The 24,271-nt window shown below is 40.4% G+C and overlaps 1 protein-coding gene across 3 annotated transcripts in view; it reads right to left on the bottom strand.

Moving 5' to 3' along the window:
- The window catches only part of LOC135493434 (relaxin receptor 2-like), a 224,447-nt gene extending 205,298 nt beyond the window's left edge, over positions 1–19,149 (bottom strand). For all 3 annotated transcript variants that reach the window (XM_064780779.1, XM_064780783.1, XM_064780784.1), the window contains exon 1: positions 19,070–19,149. The gene's annotated coding sequence lies outside the window, so the exon portion shown is untranslated. The remainder of the gene's footprint in view (positions 1–19,069) is intronic.
- Positions 19,150–24,271: the final 5,122 nt, after the last annotated feature.

The raw sequence follows: 24,271 nt of genomic DNA, 5'->3' as shown, positions 1-24,271 counted from the left end.
GTACCAGTCCAATGCACGCCTGTCATGGTCAGCAGTGGTCAGCTTAGCGCGATATGGAACATTCTTCCGAAACTCATGCGAGGGAAGTCTGCTCATTAGCATATCTCGCGCACTGCTCCTTCTTGTCAAACATCGTAGTGAAATCGTAATGGAGAAACGTCTGGCTTTGCGCCAGACATTGAGACTAATAAGTGAAGAACTAATAGGTAAAGAACTTCTACTTGCGCGAGACTGCTGTGATAAAATTATCATTGCAGAGACTCCGGTGACGTACACATATATTTTTTACAATCAAAAATGCCCTCAAAAGACGACATGTAATGATTATTTTATTGATATTTCCTACTATATACCTTCCAATTATCACTTTATACAAATAGATCGGCGTTAGGTCGCATGCTTTTCTTTCCTGGTGACACTATAAAGCAAAATAGTTGCAACCCCGTAAATGCCTTATAAGTCCAATAATAAGTGACGGTGACCCGTTATAAATGTTTCGCCAGCTTCGCTTTTTTGCCGCTACGCGGCGCTTTGGGCCCTTGCGTCTAGAAATACCAACCAGCAAATTCACGTCGAGTGCCATAGAACAGGAAATATTCGCGGTTGAATCTACATGTACCTGCACTTTCAATTTTTTTTGCTGTCGTCTGCAAGCCGCTTTGGTAACCATAGCGGACAGTGATTTGTTGCGACTGTCCGAATTGCCACACTGTAACTGCGATTTTCAGGCAAAAATCTCGCCTTTAGCAATATGACCTCGGGAATAGTAAATTCCAGGAATTCCACCTCGAACAGAGACGAACCTAGACATGCTCTTATCGGGAAATTTGGTGCTGATTCTCAAAGGTGATTGGTAGCAGAATATGACAGGACACTTGCAGTTTAAGAACCTAGATTACTGGTGTGCACATTACGAAAATGCTACTTGACTAAGAAATCTTGTACGAAAAAATGAAATTCTGAAATTTCGGATGCATTTTTACAGAATTGGTAAACATTTTCAAACGTCGTCTCTGATACACATCAAGACCAGGGTTAAAAGCACACTCAATCAGCACTGTTAAGATTAGCCACCGACACCAATAATAGTTTGTGCTCCCCTTGTGGTGTTATTACAACAACCAACCTAACATCTATATATCGGAAAGGGAGACAAGGCTGATGACGAATTTCGCATGTCTCCTTAAAGTTAAAAATATTAGGGATTTTTTTACTCCATTCATAACTAAGCCTTCTTTGTTTGCAAGCACTGATTCTGACAGGATTGCCTTTATTCGCCAGCAATCCACGATTAATTATAATGTCGTTCGTTTAACCAGTTGGGTCAATAGATCAGACACCAAGATAACATATTAAAACTCTATCAATTTTCCTAAATAACAAACCAGCCATTAAGCCTTATCCTAGCTTTAGAGAAGCATTTTCTCATAAAACATGGTCCAGTATCTCTTATAAAGCATGTTTTTAAGGAATCAATTTCCCCTACTTATCTTTTTTGTGCAACGTTCATCAGACTTACGAAACGCGTATCCTTCCTTCTATACCGCGAGCCACTAAATACAACATCGGGAAGAAAAACCAAGAAACACCAAAAGCCACTTGTAACAGCTTAGCTAGTGACAGTAATCTCCTCCCGAAAGAGCCCTTCAACCTACCACAGAGCTAACATAAAACAACTTCCCATCATAAAATCCTTCCCTCCCTTTGGGCAGATGTAAGATCGAGATTAAAAATGCGAAAAAATCTAGGCCGCTCATGACGGCTTGACGCACCTTTGACGTCTTTAGACACAGTATCAAGCTATTACTAATATGATATTTAGATGCCTCCCTGACAGAACGCATTATATGTAGCTTGCAAGCGATATGATGAGCCACCAACAAATGAAAGAAAGTATACGGCTACTTTTTTACAGCTCCGCACATTCCTCTTTCATTCCTGCGGTCATTATGATCAAGGATCTTTCTCTACGAGCTGATTGATGTGATTGGTTGGCCGCGGCAGGAAGATTTGTAGACAAAGAAATCTAATCCCCGTCAGAAGCCCAAAAAATCAGCCTCGAGACAGCAGTGGCAACAATGCCAACGAAAGTGTCTAGGTTGATCCTTGCTACGACAACATTACATCAACCGCCCGGTAGTTTAGACCCGACAAGCGACAGAATCTTTTGGCAATTTCACATTTAGTGCTTTTTAAAAATCTATCATATATCAGAGAGCTTGAAAATATCAACATTCCATAATATCATTATCATCATTATCATCATTACCGGCGTTGTAACCCTATTGGATTTTTTGCCGGAGGTATGGAGTCCACTATAGGCTACTGTCCACCTATGTGGGATCTTTTACTTGCCCTGGCATATACACTCAGGTACAAGGGACCACGGCTTTTAGTCTCATCCGACAGACCCTCAACTATTTCATACGGTAATGTACGTGTTGTGAAGAGCCAGCAATTTTAGTTCCTTGAAAGCCACGCCGGTTCATCCAGAAATACAATCCTGGGTTCTCCCCGGGATCGAACCCGGGCCCTATTGCGTGGTAGCCAGCAGTGTTAACCACTAGGCTATGAGGCTCCATCATCATTCTCTCCATTGGCGTGCTGCGGCCAGAAGCAAAATTGTTACAAAAAACACAAAGAAAGGCTTTCACTCACTCCATGTTAGCTTAGCACACGTTTTAAAGGAATGAGCGGCTTGTTATTGCAGTATGTTTGTTTTCTTCAGGTTCATCAGAAAACTATTTTTCTAAAACATGTTTTCTTCCATTAAAACCTAGTTTCATGGAATAAAACATGGTTTTCTTCCATGAAACTAAGTTTTGAAAGAAGAAAACTTGGTTTTCTTCCATAAAACTAGGTTTTCTTAGTGATGGTACGAACATAGACAACCTCAACAAGCAATGACAAGTGTCTATGCTAATCATGGCTTACGCTATACATTACCCCAGCCTTTGTTGCAGTCAAGATCCGACAAGAGAAAGAGTCTTATGGCAGTGTCAGATTCAGCACTTCGTTACAAATAGCGATATATCAACGAGCTATCAGTTATTTTCCATAATGTTATCCCATATCGCCTTGGCAAGATGAAAGCTCGAAAGAAAAAAAGGGAAATAGCTTTAGACGCCCGAGGCACTTTTCAGCACCCTGTGAGACCCAGTACAAATCACAAGCTATTATTTCATTGCCACTCTTGTGGAACAATGAAATGTGTATTCAGATAGAAACTGGATCACGAGAATCAAAGCCTGAGTCATAATGTAAGTTTGATAACACCAATTTTCTGTGACTTTCTCCCTGATCGGGACAGCATGCGTTGCTTAGCCACTGAATGAGCGTGCGTGCCTTTCAACGGTCTTAAAGGCCTTCGCCGTTCGTTAAAAAAATGAAATTTGCAATTGAATCTGAAAATTTCCTATTGCGTAAATACGCACAAAATCTAAATTTCAGCATTGCCGCTGTGTAGACAAATATACTAATACACGGATACTATAAAAATCCAAGTTTCAGTAAATTTGTATGGATAATAACTGCACTACAGCATTGTGTATAACTGCATTTTTATTTTCCTGGACCACCAGTAATTACGAAAGGCGTATACCTTTAAGACGAATACTCAGCCTAGTGCTATTATAGCATTGTCACTCCATCAGACATACGGGATGGGTGATCTAAACAGACTAGATCTCGGAAAAGAGGGACATAAAAAATAGCGATATGTGTGTGCTTGATAACACTTCAGCGGTTTTCTCCCTGGCAGTATGCATTGCCTTGGCCACTCAAGTCAGCTTAGCGCACCTTTCAATGATCTTCCTACAAAGTTTCAGGCTATTCTATCCTTGCCACTCCATCAGAAATATAAGATGGATGATGATCATAAACAGACTGGATCGCGGGAAAGAGAGACATAAGAAACTAAGGATGTGTGTCTTTTGATAACACTAATGTGGTTTTCTTCGGGGGCAGCATACTGCTTGGAAAGCGATTGCACCAAAGGATGAAAGATAGTAAGGCAACTTTACAATCCCCGCATTCCTTTTTGACGGTCATGATCAATGATTTTTCATGATGAGATTTATGCGATTGGGTGGTAGGGATGAAGGTGAGACAAGAAAATTTATATCCAGCTAGAAACCCAACAAATCAGATTAGCGAGAGCAGAGTGACAACGCCATCAGAAATGGGATACCCTAATCTGAGACCCACGGGCCACGAGCCAAGAGCCAAGAACCAAGACTCTATTACAGAGCCAAGTGCCGTCAACCATGGATTCGGATGACAACCTTTTGTGGCCCTCAGATTAGGGTGTTCCATCAAAAATGCCCATGTTGATCGCTACAATTACTTCAGTAGTCCTTGTTGTCTAAATCCAACCAGCGACAGTATCTACTTCGGCAGTGTCAGATTCAGCACCTCTTTACACCAAGCAGTCGCCGCAAGCTCAAATAACAAAGCAATTTTCCATATGAAGATCAGCCGTCCTTGTAGTTTAGATCCAACAATGTCCGACAGTGTCATTTTGCAGTGTCGCATTCAGCACTTCTTTATATCTAGCGAACACAGAGCACAAATAAAGCAATTTTCCATAACATTATCCTTTGCTCCCTTGGTGAGATGCAAGATCGAGAGAGAAAAGAGAAGAAGATTTAGCCTCACGTCAACTTAGCACACCTTTTAACGCCCTTTTGGACACAGTCTCAAGCTATTCTGATCATTGCTACTCATCAGACCAAGATGAATCTATATCACAGTTAAGGCCATCAATAACTAGTGATATGTGTCTTTGATAACACCAATTATTAGTGGTTTTCTCCCAGACAACATGCAATGCTTGGAACGCGAAATACGTCAATAGATAAAAGTACCGCCGGAGGTGAGCGGTGGGTGTTTGTAAAACCTTCTCCCTATACCTGCGGTCATAATCAAACACAATTTTTTATTATACGGTGGCAGATATGATGGAGGTGGATAGAAAGAAAGGAAGGCGTAAGGACCACAGGAGTGCAATACTGGCAGCTAATTTGTCCGGAAACCTCTCGAAAGCATCTCAGCAAATGCGACAAGATCAGAAAGAAGCCGCACAAGTATTGTCCTTCGTTCCTTCATCTCCTTCCTTGCCAAAGACTACAAGATAGCCAAAAACGCAAAAGATGTGGACACGTATGACTTGTGTTCTTTTCCGAGACAGTATTAAGAGTTACCTAATTACTTTTCTGCCTTGAAGTTGCCAGTTGTTTCACTCTCGTAGATGACAACATTAGTCCGACGACCACGGTAATTAGTCCGAGAACGCTATTAATCTTAGTGATTGATTGTTGAATACAATGGCGTGTGGGACGAGGAAGTGGTCGAGAATCAGGTAGCAGCTGCTTGAGATTTCAACGATTTACTTCACAGATAATGTAATGTTCCAGACTATACCCGGTGCATTTCATAGGAAACGTCTTTTCAGGCCACGAGGGCTAATTTCTCAACGTAAATTAATGTCAGTGTACAGTATCAATATCTCCGCAACTCTGATTTCGAAAAACTGCGTCTGAGGCGTTGACGCATCAGATAATGCGCGCTATCAAATCATGAGTCTGTTGTGCTTTTCTTGTGTGCTCTTCTTAACGCCTGATCTCCAAAACGAGATTATGCCAAGTAAGTCCGACCAAAGGCTAATAACACTGTGATTCTTCAGGTGTTATCACGGCAAGGCCGCTCCAACAAATCATCAGTACGAGACAAGACTTTGACGGACTTAGACGAGGTCACCTGGGGTTGGATTAATGGCCAAGACGAGAACAAAATCTGAGCTATCAATATAAATACAGTTGACCTGTGTTATTCGGATGAAATCTGAGCAGGTTATCTGCTCAGGCTATGATGATGTGTTAACCCTTCCGGTGATGTCAGTCGGAAGAATAGGTAACGGTTAGAGTTGGGACTTGGCCGTGGTATCTGAATATATTTCGCAGACCCTTCCTGTGATGGCAGTCGGATGAATAAACGGTTAGGGTTGAAATTGGCCGCTGACTGACAAGACAAGAACCATAAAAGTGAAAATATCTCTTCCAGAAAGGACACATGCCTTACAAGTTGTCTCCGATAGATTTCGACATGCTGCAATCTTGTTTCTAATCACACTATACTGTCTCACACACACAAATATACTTATAATGAAATAGATCAGGATGTGTGTGTATTGGTATGAAATGAGATATCTGCTTAGGCGATTTTGAGCCATCAATATAAATACGGTTGATATAATCATGTGTTCTTGGCATGAACATGTTATCTGCTTTGGCGGTGTTGATCTGTTCTAAGCAGTATATGATGAGTTATATATCTGGCACTCAAATCATTCCTGTGATGCCTGTCGGTAGAACAGGTTAAGGTTGGGGTTGGGACGATCTCTTCCAGGAAGGACACCGGTCATACAATCAAGACGTCTCCTATACGCATTCGACATGCAATCTTGTTTCTTAACATTACTGTCACACGCACATCTGCTTATTGATAGTTGATTGTTGGTAGTTGACAATAACAGAATCAAATTGACGACGGGATATGATATAGAAATTGCATGATACAAGCACAGAGAAAAATGTCCACTCATATACCCAAAGTGATTTTGCTCTTCTGAACTTGATTTGAAACCAGTGTTAATTGATGTCATATGTCACATCGATCAGTGTTGAAAGGTTGCTCCAGATCAAGAGTGGATAAACATGAAGATATATCAAAACTTGATGCTGTTCCGTGGCATGAAAAGAGGTGTCCGTTTACTCAAACTGATGATGATAATAATCTGTTTCCTGATTTTATATCAGAGTCACGCGCATCCTAGCTGTGTAGGCAGTCTTTTGAGTTTTAACATTGACATCCGGTAGTTTCCGCTGCTTGCCGTTCAAGAGAAAGGTGACTTTAACCGTCAACCGAATTAAGGATGTCAAATAGATCCGGCCGTAAGGAAATCAGCGAGAGACTATAGAGCCCTACCTTTTCAGAACTCGTTCCTTTTAGCGCTGGCGACTGACGTGCCATGTTCATCCTGGTATATGGATGGAAACTCTCTACTCTCTAAAAAGGAGAGTGAAATTTCCCATTTGGACTTAGTGTGAATAGCCTTTCACACAATACGAGTGAAGAAAGAGGGACTATTGCTGATCTTGAATGGTTGAATGATGAAGACTTTGATGGTATTGCTTGACAAATCTCATATGTCCGTCAATGACGATGTTTGGGAGTATATCTACCTGTAGTTGTGCATATCCGGTTAGGCGAGGCGTAGCCGACAGTCAACCATGTAAAAGAATACTCTGTCTGTAATCGATGCACAATTACAGTAAATATCGTGTTGTTTTGTTCAATACAGGACCGTAGTGTTCATGATAATATTAACTGCCACAGTTATATCAAGAATTGATAAAGAAATCTTGAATTTTCAATAACCCTAACTCGCTCACATTCGCTTAATGACACATAAATGTTCCCACAGAGCCAAATTGGAAAATAAAAACTACACCACACCATCATTCCTTGCAATTCACCACTTTCCCTATTACCGATTTAATAGTCCTATTAGAAAAGTACCTGAAAAACGTTCACTGAGATCATCGGCTGCCAAAAATATTATCCTTCATTGCTTACATCTTTTCCTGATACCGATTACCAACCATTACGTATTGGTCCAATGAATCTTTAAAGTGACGCCTTAGGGCAGATGCTGTAAACTTCCATTAGTAAGCACAGACATCGTGAGTGGGAAAGTATAAACACCTGGCGTAACCTATTACAAGATAAACTGCTTGCAGATCCAGATGATGATTGCACATAAGTCTTCGTTGACGCATACTTTTTATTCTCTTTGACAAGAAAACCACAATATTTCAGGGAGTAAATGTCTGCAATGATAACCTTTTCGAAGGAAAGGATATCGACCCCGTTAAAAATAAGGGTTTCTGAGCTTTTGAAATGAGTTTTAGAGTTTCCCAGCCAACAAAATATGCACACCTCGCATGGATGCTATTTTAGAGAATGAATTGGAGCCGTGATCGTTTGTTGAATCGATCGAGATCGCTAATCGCTAATCTATCATAGCCTTGGCCGAGCTTTATGACCTGTTTTGTAGTCGGTTTTGAAGACGTCAAGGATTCAAAGTCTATCGCATACAAGTAGTTTATAATTAATAGCAGAAATTTCGGGAATAAAGTCATTAACCTTTGCCCTACGGGTGTCAACAACGTCCAAGACCGAGATACGACTGTCTATATATCACGAATTAAGTGGGAGAACATCACCAGGGGACTGTATCGGATTATTGGCCTGAATCTGTTTACTGTCATAATGATGCTACAGCCAGCAGTGTTTGCACGATCACACAGCTGTGAGAGAATCGAAGTAATCGAAATCATTTGAGTGTCTTCACTCTATTAGTAACCAAGATCGAGGGGTCCAAAGATCAATGGCGACCGTAAATACGTCGTTGGAGACAGAAATTGAAGAGCATCAAAGCAGTCCTCGCGGACAAGGTAGGATCACTGACATCACCTGCCCTTTATTTATCCAGGTTACGTATGCTTTCTGGGTGCGTACACGCGATCAGACACGGGTCAATGTTGTTGATGACCACGCTAGTCTGTCTGAACATGTCGAAATTATGTCGATATGTAGCTGGAGACGTTAATAAACCGTCTAGAAATGGTTTAATTTCTTTTTTCTGTACATGATTCTAGTATTTCCATACACGTTTCTATATAATATGTTGCCTTTGGGATTTTTTTTAAATTCACGGATTAGGTATATGTATTTAGAATCTACACAATTAAATCATCTAAATAGCACTACCACGGATCAAGGGGAGGGGAAACAAATTTGTAACAGTACAGTGTATACTCAACACCGTCACACGTGCAATTCAATGGAATCACCAAGGCCGCTTAACACCATAACTCTGCAAAGGTCCACCTCCTTCCCAATTTATAGCTGTCCCAATATGCCTCGTGGTGCCATTATGACCCATCTTCCCATGCATTGCAGGATGCCACTCTTGATTTAGCAGTACTTGTCCTCCGATATTTCGAGATGATCGCGTAATATATAAAAATTAAAACAACACGGTTGGCATTATCTCTCTGTTCCCGGTGACTTGGAACTTTTTAAAGTCGTTTCGATCAACAAACATTGATGAGCCCATTGGGGTTGGCTGTAACTTACAGGCGACAATAAACAAATATACATACATATACAGAATACTCTGTTTTAAACTTTACTGGCAAGACCTCAAGGTTTAGTGTGATGATATGGGAACAGGCGGCACTGTGTACAGTTTCTTAAAACATAGATACTTTTTAATTAGACCTCCAGACGCGTTTCGCCTCATTTGTTTTGTATCGTTTATACATCAATGATTGTAACAACGTTTTAGGGCATGTAAGAAATACAGAAAATAATTTTATCTGTCCCTGCGTGTTGTCCTCGGTAAAAACTGATAAAAACAGCAAAACGAAAAAGAAAGAGTAGTACAGGAGCTCTATATTCCATTAGCAATTGTTTTTACTTTGATTCACTCTCAGCAATGAGTTTTTTTCCCACGGCAATATCTACTCTGAGAGCTGAGCGTAAACCAGATCACCGAAGATACTAACTCGATATACTAGGTTCCGCCTTCTCATTATCAGTATCATATCAGTCATAAAGAACGAAATCAGCGCCTCTAGTGTCAAGATTGGGTCAAATGGTCAAATGTCCTGTTGTAAGGCATTGGTAATCGCTTTCCAGCACAAAACCGTCTGGATATGAGCCGCGCAATATTGGAACGGTTGGTTAATCAGGGTGTATTCATACTCCCCACGTAGGCAGTTGTTACCAACGGCAATTAGATAAATCCATTGCTTTGAATAAATGAATGATCAACGATACATTTTGTCGGAGGCTATGTTCGCCTGCCAAAAATCAAACAGGTGCTCGTTTGTACACTGTGGTACGGAGTGTATAAGGTGAGCGAAGAAGTTAGAAAACCAAAGAATTCATCAATTTAGAAGTCGTAACTCAGTGTACCAAAGAAAAATGAACATCAAAGGTGATGATAAACATTGTCTCCAAACTTTAGGATTCGTCTCCAATCTAACGATCGGGTGATTGTGTTTTGTGGACAGTTACAAATGCATAATTGGGGATCATACCGGAAAACAAATGCCTACTTGTTGACTCGATTTTCATCTTTTAGGGTCTTTGACCTCATAGAATAGGCGTGATATTTTGTTATGAAGTCGTTGGTGGTGATACCAATTTGCAGTCTCTTGTCGGTATAATATGTCTCAATAATAGAATTCGCGCCGCGCCCACTATCAATCATGGAGAACCGCATCAGTTGTGACATCAATTTACTATTCTTGGAATGAAATTGCTCGACAATCTCATTTAGGAATGACTTATAGGTGTTATTACATACAGATCCATATGAATCTGTTGGCGGGACCGTATATCTGTATAGGAACAGTCAGCATGTTTCGGAATTGGCTATTTCAATTCAATTTTGACCTCGATCAGTAATCATGACACCTCAAGGCCGGCAGCATTTTGTCTGTCCCAAGCAGGGATATAGCTTGAGGAAGGGGCAGGTGAGGGGTAAATGTCGCCCACAAATGTCACAAAATGTATTTGTTTTTCATGAGTTTGGTCAAATTCCGGACAGACGGACGACAAAAAAAGTTCCCCTATACCCCCATGAACAGAAAGCCATACAGGCCTGTCAATGGTATCCTTGTACTTGAGAGGTTCTGTATATGGAATCATTGGAATTTCAGTTGAGAAATACACTGCGTGACTTTCAATTAATCAACAGACAGGCTCTCAATTTCGTTAAGGACTGGAGATTTACATATTAGTGCTACGAGTTTTTGTCTATTCACGGTGAGTCCAAAAAGAAAAACGATCGAAATAAAAAGCTATTAGTGCACGTCGTGCTGTCAGAAAAACATTGAGTTTTGTTACGCCGTAGTACGTTAATCAGCGCGACCAGTCCATGGATGAGGATGATAGTCTCCAACGAAGACACGTGCACAAAATATACGTCTCGGGTTATCAAGCAGAGCACTACGTTGGCTGAGAAAGGACATCACAAGTTTTTTTAATTTTCAATATGAAATTTTTTTTCAACATAAATATTTTTTTTAACATGAAAATGTTTTTTTCAAGAAATATGTCGAGCGATAGAGATATTATCTCGGGTGATCGAGATATTGTTCATGTACGAAGAAAAAGTCATGTTATGTCCTTTCCCAGCCACCGTAGAGCACACATAGAGGTAAATGAATGCGAAATTATTTTGCAGATGTTGTAATCTCTTGCAGACCGATACGAATTTTATGAAATACTAACATTTGCAAGATTAATCGAATCCTTTTTGTGCATTTCCGAACCAAATGGCCATAATATACAGCTACATCACACGTTCTATGCGCCATATAACAAGATCACTAAGTACGTTAAGTATTGTAAAAACTAAAACACGACATCCAACCGTGATAAATGGTTCTCACATCCACACTTGTCATCAACATGCTCTCATTTCTTCCATTTGCTATCAGATTCTGCGAAACTCAGGACAAGGTAAACGCGATTTTCTCACACCGCCAATATGGCAACATGACGCAAATCATGCTTATGCTGCAGTCAATGTGAACTCTAGCTGTGACCCCCCCCCCCCCCCCCGTTTTCTGGTGAATGATCGGGACACCCTGGGGGATAATACCGAGTTTCCGCAAATCTCACGAATATGAATTACGAATTACGAACTTAGAATTACAAAGGAACACGCGTTCCATTTTGCAGTCAACTCTGGTGCTGCGTATTAGAAGTTAATGCTTTCGTCCGGTTCCTGTCTTTATTGAAAACCGAACGCTGCGACAATTCGTCTAAGAAATTATAGTGGATTGGTGAAGGAACTTTGGATCCCGGGTGACCCTTCAAATGGTAATGGACGTTGATCAGCTTAAAAAGCAATGATCTTGTGGTCTCTTTCTCGGATAAATAGCAATTCGCAATTCGTAATTTGTATTTCTCGTGAGATTTGCGGAAACCCGCTATTGTCCAATCCTGGACGAAGTGGTAATAAAGGGTCGATCGCCTGAACGGGGGAGGGGAGGCGGGAGGGGGTTTCATAGTTCACATTGACCGCTGCATTACAAATTTTGATGATGGTACTCCTCAATACATTCATGTGATTTGAGAGGGTCATACGGTACTTGCTTTATATTGTAAGTTGATGGTTACGGGTCACTAAAAGAACCTATTTAGGAGGAATGAGATCTAGTGCTTCTTGCACCTGTTCTTTAACACCATGACTCAATTGCACATAAATATTGGATTAGTTCAACCTTCTGATGTTGTGGAGTCTTAGTAGGCCTACTATCATTGCTAAAGAATGTTACAATTTGCTAGAGTAACATCCGAGCACTGCGTCTTTCGGTCTTTTTACAGACTTGTACAAGGTGTATTAAATATGGAGGCGTAAATCTGATGGGAAGCAAGAATGGTACATTCACGGAAACAACCAATCAAGGAGGATTAGGACCCAGCGCTTCTCAATCTTGACACTAGAGACGCTGATTCCGTTCCTTACAACACCTCTAGAACTAGTAACTCGCCACCATCTTGAAAAGCAGTATCCCGGATATAGAAAAGGAAAGAATCTTTCTTATGATAGTGAGGTTGCGCATCACCATCAAGTCCGCGAAAATGATTGCTGCACTACGCTGCGTTTATAGTTCTCCATACAATCATCTTAAAACTCACCAGTAAGTGTCAGATTTTATTTACAAAGATCATATTTTCTTAGTTATTAATAAAATAATACGTTTTATGAGAAAAAGTGGCAGTAATTCGGCCTGAATAAGATTTACAGTCCGAACTGGTGATGCAGTGGATGACGTAGGATTATCAAATCCCTGAATCTCAGGATGCCGACATCCAAGATGGCGGCAATTGATTAATTCCAGTGTGTGAGACAAGACCACAATTGATTTTTCCAAGCCATTTCCAGTTATTTCAAATGCCCGCCATCAAAGAATGCGTGGAGTTGTGAAACTGAAATTCGGATATGATATACGGGTTAGTCTTGCGAGTAACTGGTGCGATTTAAATTGGTGATTGACCACGGAAATTTTTTTTTAAATTGACAACTTTGACACAAGTGGACATTTTTACCCATTTCGGCCATTTTCACTCCAAATTTGAACCACCCCCCCCCCATGGCCAGGTTGTCTAAATTCAAAATCATTTTTTTTACCAAACAATTTATTTATATCTGTAGACTTGCCACAGCAAATATTTTTTCAATACCTCTCCAAATATGTACTTGTGAGTAAAAAACATGCACTCGTCTAGGCCTGGACCCTCCAACCTATGAATATTCATTAGTGGTCTTGTCTCGTGTGAATTTTTTTTGATTTCGGCACTGGGGCGAGTTTGAGTGCTTCTGAGACCTTGGCACTTTATAGCAATATGACGCAAATTATACACATAAATATTGGTGTCCGGGTATTCCGGTACAAGTGGTTAGAATTGATCGGAAATGGGCTTGTTATCATGGTTATTGTGACTAGCAGGTATAATCATTGATTTGAGAGTTCTGGTCGAAAATTATTGCCCGAGAATTACCTAATACTTCCCGAGCAATGATGCTCGATAGGGTCATTTATCATGTTTATATGACTAAAAGGACGGATGGCTCTAGGTGCAATTCGATTGGGCAAAATTATGCGCAGGCATGAAAAACATTTCGAGTGGACCTTATCACCTTGGGTTAACCAATGGAGGAAGGCAAGAAATATCATATTTTCAAGATTTGGCATGACCAACGCGACAACTTGCCTTGTGCCGTGGCAAACCAATAGCGATCGGACCAAAGCGAAAACCATGGTAAAATCAATTGCTTGAGTACGGGAATGCTGGCGAAGCGGTAAATCATGAGTTTTGCGGGTGTATGCATGAATGAATATAGGTTTGTCATCAGTGCGTGGCTATAGAAACTAATGAATATATATGAGAAGCGAAATCACTCACAGATTATTTCATTGTTTTGCTCATGAACTAAAAGATCATAACAGTGTACGATTTGCATTGTAATGCAGTATTCTCATGCAGATCGATAAAGGCCGACCCCCAATTAGAACATTGAATTTTAAACGTTTCCCATTGTCATGATTGTGTAAACTAGGCCTCATGGTTGGTATACACGGTCCATTTTAACGTACGGAAAATTTCATAGGAAACAAATTGAAAGTGTTTGTTTAAGGAATTGAACCCTCGGCTTCGGACCTTGGTTGAGTTACCAAGACACTCTCGGGTGGAGCTAAAACTAGCTCCACCCACGAGGGTTCAATTTCTATTCTAAAATACCTCAAACTTAAAAAGATAGGCCACGAAAATAACTTGAATATGTGCGAATTTGGTAAATTCCATCCATCGCCGGCCCGGAGCGCCGGTAGCGCCGTTGTTTACATTATGTTACGGCAACGTTACAGAAAATGAGACATGTACATTTTGTACAGCGCGCATAGGAAGTCCGCATCGGCTCGCTCAAGTGATGCTAAAATCCGCGCAAATGGGCTATTTGGAGCGTTTTTCTCGGCAAATATGTGTAGTGCTCATTAAAAAACTTAGGGTGGTTGATGCTTCCTTGGCTGATTTGTGTTTGAAGCAGTGTTTTGAGAGCCTCAAACTTCTGAAGTGAGCTGAAATTCCGTACGGGGTGACGTGTGCATGGTTTCCACATTTTAGTGCAACCCGAGGGAACATTGGTAGAGCATCTTGGTTGCGTGTCCAAAACACTCCACTCTCAGAACGAGGCTTATGCATTTTCCATTTAAAAGTTGACTTTACGGTACCAAGGTATTATAGGACACGCAACCAAGATGCTCTACCAAAGTTCCCTCGGGTTGCACTAATATGTGGAAACCATGCACACGTCACGTCAATGGAATTTCAGCTCACTTCAGAAGTTTGAGGCTCTCCAAACACTGCTTCAAACACAAATCAGCCAAGGAAGCATCAACCACCCTAAGTTTTTTAATGAGCACTATACATATTTGCCGAGAAAAACGCTCCAAATAGCCCATTTGCGCGGATTTTAGCATCACTTGAGCGAGCCGATGCGGACTTCCTATGCGCGCTGTACAAAATGTACATGTCTCATTTTCTGTAACGTTGCCGTAACATAATGTAAACAACGGTGCTACCGGCGCTCCGGGCCGGCGATGGATGGAATTTGCCAAATTCGCACATATTCAAGTTATTTTCGTAGCCTATGTTTTTAAGTTTGGGGTATTTTAGAATAGAAATTGAACCCTCGGCTTCGGACCTTGGTTGAGTTACCAAGACACTCGAGGGTGGAGCTAAAATACAGTCCAAACCCGAGCCGATAGGTCCTCCGCCTCGGGTTCAATTCCTTAAACATTGTCTAGTTTTTATGCTATATGAAAAAATACACGCATAGATTCTGTCCTATTTTTCTCTCAATCAAATGCGACACAATTTAATTTCAGGACGGGTTCTGTACGTTTGACCGTTTACTGATTGGACACATGGGAGTCGGAACCGCATAACCTCCTTATAAGCCTGATTGGTCTCCCTGTTATTTTGTATTGTATAAGGAATTACATGCATTACATAATAAATCAAAATCCTAAGGCCGAGGCGGAAGCATTTCCAAAAAAGAATGCGATACTGGGGCCTACTGGTATACATGCTTCCCGAAATTGGTGGCCTGCATTGGAACTAACTTTTTCCCCCTTGTCCGTCATCAAAGGCATTCAAGTGTGTTGGTCAACCATGACTATCTCCTTTGTCCCTCCACCATAAGGCCTACGCCTGAAACCCAATTCATAAAAATAAAATGAAAACTGTTGTTTCCTTACTTATGTCAAGTATCAATTATGGGTCAGTAAACAATGTTGAAGGTATCCCTACCTCAGTCACACTACCAAAAATGATGGTACATTGTGGGCCTAATAAGACGCATGAAGCTTTGCAAACTATAGATGAATGGAAAAGTCATGTAATATGAATAACATGTCATTTCAAGAAGCTTCTGGCCATGCTGGCTACTTCAGAATTATCTTATAAAATTCCTGGAAAAGGCCATAGATTCGTCATATGCTGAGCATACAAATTTGTAGGCCTATGCCCATTGGGGTGGGTTCAAAACTGGTTCATTTCAAAACCTCATGATGATGACTGTTGGACAATTTTGAAAAAGCTGCAAATAAAATCACCATTTACTCCTAAAGTATCGGTGATTCTTTCCTTGAAAAATGCTAGCTTGCCCTAGCAATAACCCTTATTCATGCATTGAAAAGGTTTTTGGCAGAGAAAAATCAGCAGGTTCGCCTATTCCTTGCTCCAAAAAATTCCTTAGTTTCTCATAATTGAGAAGATTTGTGTACCTAAAAGACTGTTTCATTTATTCAATATTTCTTACTGACCCCAAATATATCTTTGATATAAGTAAGCAAGCAACATTCTTTGTTTTATCTCATGTTTTAGGTTTCGGACTTGTAAAGATTTCAGAAAAAAACACCCAGTATAGCTCTGCCCCTTAACCCAGTTTATTATTTACAGTAGTGGGTGAATCCCATCAAAACTTGCGATCCCCTCAGGCACGATCAATTTCTCAATCGCACGTAACTTTTACTGCAAAATAAATGCACTCGTCGTCGTCTGGTTAGGAAATATTCCCATCCAACCAAGCTGGACTTGGAGAAAATTGTACAAAATATTTCGTAGGAAAATATGTTATCGTTTACTCAATATAAATTAAAACAAGACCACTGTGTATACTGATATACAACAAGAGGCCCAAGGGCCTGGCGCTCAGCTGAGTTAATATCATTAATATCTTCCCGGTGTTTAGTTCATTATGCATGAAAATGGCATGCTCCATGGTATTTGATATCCTTTTGCGTTCACTACGGTACCAATGTTTTTGGTTGACATAATTATGCCACTGTTCATTCCTCAATCCTGACCATAATTCGGGTGAAATCATCGTATGAAAATATTTACCGAAACATGAAGTATATGCCATGAATGAGGATACTCATTGTCATAGCCTCGTTTACAAGTACGAAGTATTTTCCCGCGAATATTCAAAACTGCTTGGCTCCTTGCCAGTTAAATAACATGTGACTGTACACAAAATAGAAAACTTTGATGGAAATTGTAAATCATTTTTTTATCTATCAGGGGAAACAAGCTGATGATGACAAATAAATCATTCATGAGAAATCGTTTTGTTGCTGAAGCTTGCATGACGAAGTTAATGCTAAACCATTTCTTGTGCTCTACTGCGCCACCGTAGTTTTCTATTTAGACCAGCGATGACGTCATTTCTGGTGATTCCCTACGTTGTCCAATGAGCGCTTTTTAAAATGTGCCATTTGGTATTGTACAGTATGCAATGTATTTTTTCAGCGCTGCCAGTTGCCGAACAGACCTTATGACTACCACTGAAACGAACTAGTGATAATATCGCCTACCAGACTACTTTTTAAGCAGAAAATTGGGTACTTGAGTGTCATTGAGCTCCAAGATTATTGCACATGGCGTAAACAACATGCCGCCATTTTGTCTCCGCTTCGGTATTTCGTACGCCGCTTATAATGCACCTTCTCAATTAAAACCAACATAATAAGGCCTTACATCGTTGATTGAATAGGAACACCACACAAAACACAATAAAGTGGGGGTACAATCGATTACGAAGCTGAAGTGAACAGTGATTTATTCCTGGAGCTACTGCTTTTGTTGTGCAGCTGCCATGTTTTGAGAACTGGCAAATAGGAGACTTCATTGATGGCTGACGTCATCGGGCGGGAATTTGAATCGGCAGAAATAATTAAAAGGCAGGTAGCGCCCTCTCCTGTTAAAATTTTGAACTTTTTCTCAATAAAATAGATTTTCAAGAATTTTATCTTAATATTAGAGCATATTTCGACTAATTCTGCTGCTCCTAGGCCGATATAGGCCAGTTTCCTTCATGCACTCTCGCGCGCAGGAAGTAGGTCGAATGGCGACAAATTTTGTTTTGAAAGTAGAGTTTGACCAGAAGTATCCAGAAATGCAAAATTGAAGTATCTAGGTCTTACGGTTACAAAATGTGCACCATGGGTTTAACGGACGGATGGATGGACAGACGGACGCCACTGAACAACTTATTTGACAAGCTCGGCTGACTTAGTCAGCTGAGCTAAAAACTATGAATACCAAGTTTCAGCAAATTTGGGTGCATAATAACTGCACTGTGACAATGTTAATTTTTTACATACGTTGGCCACAGAAAGCTCCAAGGAGCACGAACAGCGTAATCTTTCTACTAAGTAATACAACATAACACGTTTATCTTGCCGAATCAATTATTGGCAAGCATTGACAAAATGAAAATTGTCTTCATTAAGGTTGACCATAGGTACCGCCATTTTGGCTGGACCTCAAAACCCTAAAGCAATGAGAACTCTTTCCAAAGAATTGTCAGAATGCTCATGGGAGGCTGTTCTCAGGAAAACAAAGAACAGAATCCAGCCCTTGAAATTAGCATTCACTATGTATTGAAGAAGTTCTAATTGCTTTAGGATTTCAAGTTCTACCCAAAATAGCGGTACCTATGGTCAACCCTTTTAATAAGGATTGGCAATTAGATCTCCTTCAAAACAAAGTGAATGGCAATTTCAAGGGTAGGAGTCTGTTCTTTGTTTTCTAGAGAACAGCCTCCAAGGTTTTGAATGGGCATTCACTTCATTTTGATTGAGTTCTTATTGATTTTGGATTTCAGGTTCTAGCCAAAATGGTGGTACCAATCGCCAACCTTTCAATGTTTGGGCAGCACAATTAGGGATTGATTGTTGATGCTTATAGAATTAGCACAAAAGCAGGCGTTGAGAAACCAGCAATGCAAGACAGCAACGGGTGGTGAACTGAAGGTTCATTGATATGAAAACTTACAGAAATACTAAAATCAATTTTATGTTTTCTACTCAGGCTAAACAAACTTTGGATTGGAGCATGTTATAAAAATCTCTCCTACCTTATTTTGGCAATATCCTGTTCATGAAGCACTTGTTCTTTGTGTATTCCAAATTATAAATGATCTTGCAGACAGCTCCGTTACAATCCGATATTGTGACCGGCGACATCCACGTGTGATTTATATTGTGTCACTCCTAGCGATACTGTTGCGAACTGATCATCATTTTGTGACACAGACACTGGCATGATTGGTTCTCAAGACTACTTGTTGATACGAACTGGAAGTTTTGGCTGCCTCATCAAAAACCGTGAGTCTGAAGTCTGAGTCTGAGAGTGAATGACCCAAATGTATTACTTCGTTACTCAGCCAAAGTCCGGTGGAACTTGATGCAATTTTCATGAGTTAAATTCGAAAATATTCAAGATGCTGTACGCCAAAACAAGGTAATACATTGTAGTATTAAAATTAACGGTAAAATAGCACCGCTAGTAGTCGAAACTATTGCGCACGCGTGAGTTTTGGGTGCAATGTTTGCCTCGCCTATATCTCGAATAATGCATTACCGCGCGGAGGTACCTTTTTGCATGGCGGGTTGTTCCACATCAGTCCAAAATTAGAAGAGTTACTGACTTTGGAAAGGGGTGACAAATTGTAATGATCATTTTCAACGTCCGTCCAAAATAAGTATCGAAGAATTACTGACCTTGGGGAGGTGTCTCAAATTGTAATGATTTTTTTCAACGTCCGTCCAAAATCAGCATCGAAGGATAACTGACTTTGGACAGCTGTCTCAAAATGTTATGATTTTTTCCAAGTCCGTCAAAAATGAGTATCGGAGAATTACTGACTTTGGACAGGGCAGAGACATGTATTCATCCACGACCGGAAGTGTGGCACAGTCACATACATTAAGAGGTTATTAAAATGTCAAGTTGTGGTAAATACATGGCTGGGATGGATCAAAGTGGAATTAATTATGGTCTCCACACTCTCAGTGGAGACCATCTTGATATCACTAGGTATAGGCAGGTGGGTTCTGTTTCTTGTTCTTCTTCCACAAAACATTTATGGAGCTTGTCCAGCCAAACTGCTGAATAGATCAAGGATCAATCACTCCAATCCCATTGAAGGAAATTCGATGCATGGAATATCACAAAAAGATTTTCAATATTCTCATTATTTCCATGACTTTGAAGCGTTTTTTGGTCAATTTTTGGCCGAGAATATTTTCCGGACTTTGCCGAACCCGCTTCCGGACTTTCCCGAATCAATGCTCGATGACGTCGATTGGCAATCTTGACACTAGAGGCGCTGATGTCGTTCCTAAACAACGGCTCTGGCACTGCTAAATTGCCACCATCTTGAAAAGCAGTACCGCGCATGTGGAAATGTAAAGAATCTTTACAATTGCAAAGAGGCTATCGCATCACCACTACGCCCGAGAACACGATGACTGCACTACGCTGCATTGATAGTTTGCAATAAATTCACGTAAAAACACACCAGAACATCTCGGGTTTTATTTACAAAGATCATATTTTGTTATTTATTTATAAAACAAGCCATTTTATGAAAGAAGGTGGCACTTACTAGGCCTGGATAAGACTTTGGAGTTTGAAGTGGTGGTGACGCAGTGTTGAAAACACCTGAATCTCAGGATGCCGATATCCAAGATGGCGGAATTTTACCAATTCCAGTGTCTGAAATTGAATTTTAATTTCGGCACTGTGCGAGTTTGGTCGATTGGGTCGAGTGCATGTATCCATTTGCGCATGCTCATTCAAGATGGCGGCAAGGCCCTCGTGTTTTTAAAATGTGAATGTTATTTTGTCCTTTTCTTGGCGTTAGATCAGTCATTTGACAGTTGAAAATAACGAAATCAAGATGGTTTTTTGGATAGACAACAAGGAAAGTCGAAAATACGAACTTGGTAGTAAAAAAGCCAAGAAATTGGCGAATCTGGCACAAGAAGTGTCGCCCGAAATTTCCGTCAGTGCAAGTGCAAAAATACACAGTACCAATGTACAGGACAGTGTACAGGTCGATGTACAGGCCGATATACGCACGGTACAGGACAGTATACATAATTATGACGATACAGGCATTATTGGTGGCTGTGATACTGTCGAAACTAAATCGAGAAGGGGAAATGGTGGTATTTGTGCAATCATTCACCCCGATTCTAAAGAGAGATTCAACATTTGGAAGAAACTCCTTCTCCATCGCTACTACGAAATGTTAAAAAATGAGGTGGACATTGTGTGGAAGGAGGTTTCAGACAAAAGTGAATCACATGTCGAGGACAAAATTAAAGTATACACTTTGGGACAGGCCGACAGTAAGGAAGGAAAACTTTTCGTGATAACCGTATACCTCACCGGAGGAAAATCTAAATTCGGAAAATTCACGGTACAGGGTAAAAGAGTCGAACAGTGGATGAGTGACGAATATCCGTTGCTGCGATTTGTGGTAGACAAGTTTTGTAACTTTTATGCACGTAGCACAAGATAAGGCATTTATTTCAGTTCCCGTAATTGAGTGGTGTTTTCAAATAATTTCATACAATCATGTACATAATGTCATGCCTTCACCTGCCTGTTGAATGGTCAACATACTAAGAGTATATAGTAACCCTTCGTAATCATGCTTTTACTCATTATAAATTGCAATTGTCTTCATTAGGAGTCAAGCCATATATTTTTATACTATGTACGTCATATTTTTAAAGATATAAAATACCAATTTGTTCAGCTGAAGACTTCTCTTCTTTCGTTGACACACGTCACTCGCTACAATGTTCAGACGTTACATTTTCGGACCTGGTTCACCCTACCAGTAATTTCCTCGCTATTCTTTTCCCCGTTGTTTGGAAACTCTACGCCAACTACTTCAACTTTCACTAGTACTCCATCTATAACAGCACCTAGGCCTCCTGGCCCTAGCCCATCACGACACATATCCAGCTCTTATTCCCAAAACCAAACTGTGGCTTCATATGAAGCAAAATCACCATCCATTGCACAGTGTGGGGACCATCAAATTTGCTGTAAAGCAAATTTCTCAATTCTAGTTTTCAATCTGTGGTTGATTCTAAATCTACAGAGTCAGGCCATCACGGAAATATGCTGTTTGACAATCTATCTAAGGAAATGTGGTCTTACTGGTCAGTTTAGAACTCGTATTTTGATAGGGCCATATCAATGCGCGAGCAACGATTTGACGGATGTGCTGTACAAAAGTAATTTTTTATTACAGGGTGAGGATTGATTCCCTAGGGGTAATTTTTTTACCAAAACCTACGAACAGCAATGTACACGTAATGTACACGGTATCTAATACAGGGCTCTGGCCGACAAGTGTCTCAAAGTGTGATGATTTTTACCAAGTCCGTCCAAAATCAGTATCGGAGGATTATACTGACTTTGGACTGGTACCTCAAATTGTGATGATTTTCACCAAGTCGGTCCTCAATAGGCATGAAGAATTACTGACATTGGACAGGTGTCTCAAACTGTGATGCTTTTTCAACGTCCGACAAGAATAACTGACTTTGGACAGGTGCCTCAAATTGAGATGATTTTTCCATGACCGTCCAAAATCAGTATCAAAGATTACTGAATTTGACAGGTGCCTCAAATTATGATGATGCTTTTCAACGTGCGCCCACTATCAGTATCGGCAATTTACTGACTTTGGACATACAGGTGTTTCAAATTGAAATGATTTTTCCCCAAGTCCCTCCAAAATCAGTATCGAAGAATTATTGACTTTGGTGAGGTGTCTCAAATTGAGATGATTTTTCCAAAACCGTCCAAAATCAGTATCGAAGAATTACTGACTTTGGTGAGGTGTCTCAAATTGGCAGTGCCTTTGTGCCAACCCTGAATGGGTTGGCCAACGGCACTATACCATTTTGGCTACAACTTGATGTCCTTAAGTAGAACTCCTTCAAAATGAACTGATTGCCCATTTAAAACAGGGGAGGCTCTTTGGGAACCAAAGAACAGATTTCTACCCTTGAGATTGCAATTGATCAAACGGATAAATCTCTTTTCATCGGCCAAATTAGTTAATCTGATGTCTAATAGTGTTCGAACAAGGGAACAGCCTCCCTCCCTCGAATACGGCATTACCTTCGTATTGTAGGAGTAATAATTGCTTCAGGATTTCAAAATTTAGCCAAAATTGTTGTGCCCATGGTCAACCATTAAACAACCTTAAATTGATGACTTGAGCAGTGTTCGTTCAGTTACTTTTCAGTGCCATATTAACAAGAACAAATTACTGTGTGCACATTTTGATTTGGTTTGTTTCATAAAAAAGTCGCCAGCCAAATCAATAATTACTAACACTGATGTATTATTCTCAATTCGCCACAATATAATCAATACACAAGGTACAATGTATCTGCGATCGAGCTCAATTTACCTCAGTCTCCCACAATGATTCTATCTCTGCTACTGTTCGATATCAACTATTGGTGCCTTTACATTTACAGACTCCATGGAATTGACATTTTTGTAGGCGCCTGCGTATGTTTAGTGGAATGACAACTTACACAATATCTAATTTGCTAGACCCTACACCAAGTGGCGGTCCAAAACAATCCAGTCAACCAGTTATTCAATCAACAGTCACGTAAGGAGTCGGATGCGAATCAAAAGGAAAGTCGATTTCGATAAACAAATTCAAAGAATTTTCTGGCGTTTTGAGATTTCGTCGGCATTTTTCTGGAACAAATCTGGGTGCATTCATGAAGGTTTGTTTTAAAGAAACGCAGAGGAGGTATCAATGTAATTTCGTGCAATATTGTCAATGGTGCTTGATGCATGCAGCTTCCCGATGAAAATGATCTTCTTTATCTTCTTCTTCGCGTTCAATCTTTAGACAGTCATCCTTATTCGTCTAATGCGCTCAGTCGTCGGCTGATCCTGCATGTTGAAACGATTTGGCCAGGTTTCTTGTCTGTGATCGACTTCGTGCATTGAGCAGTATTCCTGTAGTACATGGCTCGTTGACATGACCAGTTCCATGTTGCAAGAGCACTGGTCGGTGTCCGGAACTTGCGGAATTGGTAGTGTCGAATCAGGCTGTGCCTGCTTCGGATTGCCTACTTCTGAAAATCATCTGAAAACAGAATCTAATAACAATCATAATAAAGCCGAGTTCACACTTTACCTCACCTCACTATTACGTATGGCAAGCCAAAGCGGAATTTATTCAAGACTTTAGAATAACCATTCAAGAAGTTAAATATAT

This window comes from Lineus longissimus, chromosome 9 (genome assembly GCF_910592395.1).
Source record: "Lineus longissimus chromosome 9, tnLinLong1.2, whole genome shotgun sequence".
Classification (NCBI taxonomy): Eukaryota; Metazoa; Nemertea; class Pilidiophora; order Heteronemertea; family Lineidae; genus Lineus; species Lineus longissimus.
This window is presented reverse-complemented; position numbering and strand designations above follow the sequence as displayed.